We start from the raw sequence: 2,462 nt of genomic DNA on the forward strand, positions 1-2,462 counted from the left end.
AAGTTCTCCAAAATCTCAATTTATTTCATCAAGGAAATGAAAATCGTGCCGCTCCAGCTGTTATATTTGACTTTCATATTTAGTTTAAGATTCAATCTTGACCAACAGTTTGAAAAGTAGAGGTAAGAATAATTTAGCTCTTGAATTTGCCACATATATATATGCAAATAAACATCAGTACTGGAATCTAAAGTAGAGCTACCTGATAACGATTGAAGTGTAGGTAAAAAAGTAAGGGATAGTGAACTGGAGTGACTTAACATCATTTCGTCTGAATATGGCTTTTAAAATAACCTAATCGAAAATGTGCGTTTAAAACATAATAATCAAAGAGTGAAATGAAAAGGCAGAAATAAAACATCGTGACCGTTAATTACAGTTACTAAAATTTAATTCAAATTCGTGCAAAAAAAAGAAGTCTTAAAGAATAATTCGGGTTTTTGAATTTGGCACAAATATTTTTTAATTCAGCTATTTTTATACTCGCTTTTTCATATTCCCCTCTTTATTATCATCCATGTCAATAGATTATGTATTCATTATGATTACTACTCTCTTTAATCTTTTGTAATCTCTAATTAATAATTAAGATTTTTTAAGCAGTGAGAACAGTCATAGAAATGACTTTACTAGCGTGATTACTTTGAATGAGAAATGGACATTGGATCGATTTAGATGATTAAATTTTTTCCATGAAGGGCTGAAGAACGACATCGAGGTATTTATTATCTTGAGGCTCTTTCCAATATTTGCTTTGTGAAGGCATAATGACGAATTTCCAGAACCTTTTTCCACAAATTAACGAATTATCTAAAAAGTACGTAAAATTCTTATATTACGGATTATTTGAATTATTTTAAAATGAAGTTCCAAAAGAACTTAAACTTTATTTATCGAGGTTTCATTTATTTACTGAAGTCAGCATATTATGCGCAACCGTATGTACTTCACTAAAATATAATTCAAATTTGGAGATAGTACTTCACATAAATCCTTGATAATATTGTGCAATACACATGAAACACTTTAATTCGATTGATCTCATCCTTTTTAATTCTTATTTTGTTGAAAAAGAAGAAAAGAATTACTAGATGAAAGTCCTTCTTAGGCCATCAAACTTTACTGTCACAATAAACGAGATCCAATTTTTTTTGAAAAGACATTTGATCTCATTGATGTTTAGTGAATTACGGAGAGCACCATTTTTGAACTTTTTTTTTCAGGTAAAAAACAATAACACTGTTCAACCTGCTGATTTCTGTTCATGAAAAGATCTAAAATATTTAACTGAGCTCATCGCGCCAGCTAATAAATTCCTGAAATTCTAATTTCAAATGAAATATTCAATTCAGGACTTTTGGTAATCAGAATTTTCCGTGTTTAAATCAGTGTAGTCAAATTTTTAAGTAATTCAACGTATTATTTTTAAGTGTCGCATTTTGATTGGTGGGTAGAGAAGTATATGGAGTAAGTTGTTTGTTGATTAATGAAATGAAAACATGTTAAAATTTTTAAATATGTGTGTGTGTGTCTGTGTCTGTTTAGAATAATTTTGTCAAACGACCTTTTTGTGAAAAAGGAGGACGAACGGACAAGTAGATGATGGAAGAGGAGCTAGTGAACCAGATAACGATCAAACGACCTCGCTTTTGCCAGCACTAAACTGACTAAACTGATTGCATCAGACGATATCGTGGGGTTGGGGAAAAGGGAAGAAGTTGGGTTGATGGAAAGGTAAGGAAGGAATGAAGAATTTCATCAGGGAGAAATGAAAACGAGTTCTGCTGTTACCGGGCTCATTCATCTATCAGAATCCAGAAATTCCTCCTTAACTAACCGACTGACCTAAATTTTCAACTCCATCCACTTCTCATTCTATGGTGGTTTTACTAAATTTGCATATCTGAACAACACTTCTGTTGACAAGAATTTCGGTAATTACGATATCTAAAATACTGTTATGATTAGATAGTGGTTAATGAATATTAATCTTGAAAAGTATAGTGCCAAGCGAAGAGTTTCAGAGATTTTGAGACGTTATGTTATTTATAGTCATCAGAAATCGATTGAAACTTTAAGTAACTTTCATCGATTTCAAGAATTACATGTCAGTTCAGTCCTTATCCAGCATGTCAGTTAATTGGTATAAAAAGATCATTATTGGTGACAAATTCTCCCCATGTAATAGGAAAAAAGGCTAGTAACATCCAGTCAGAACATAGTTTTGCTTAAACGAATTTCCGTTTTGTCGGGAGAGATATCAGCAGGTAAACGGCGCCAGAAGTCAAGTAAATGTAATTCCAAAAGACTCAGATCATTTTCCTAATTTGAATATCAAATTGACAAAAAAATAATAAAAAATATCTTTTTCGTTACCATTTCCGGTCAAAGCGTATGTCTTTTTAGAGAAGAAGAACAAGAATAAAGGAGTCCCACTGCAAGCTGAGATAATAAAAAAAACT

Source organism: Loa loa (assembly GCF_000183805.2).
Source record: "Loa loa unplaced genomic scaffold supercont3.48, whole genome shotgun sequence".
Lineage (NCBI taxonomy): Eukaryota > Metazoa > Nematoda > Chromadorea > Rhabditida > Onchocercidae > Loa > Loa loa.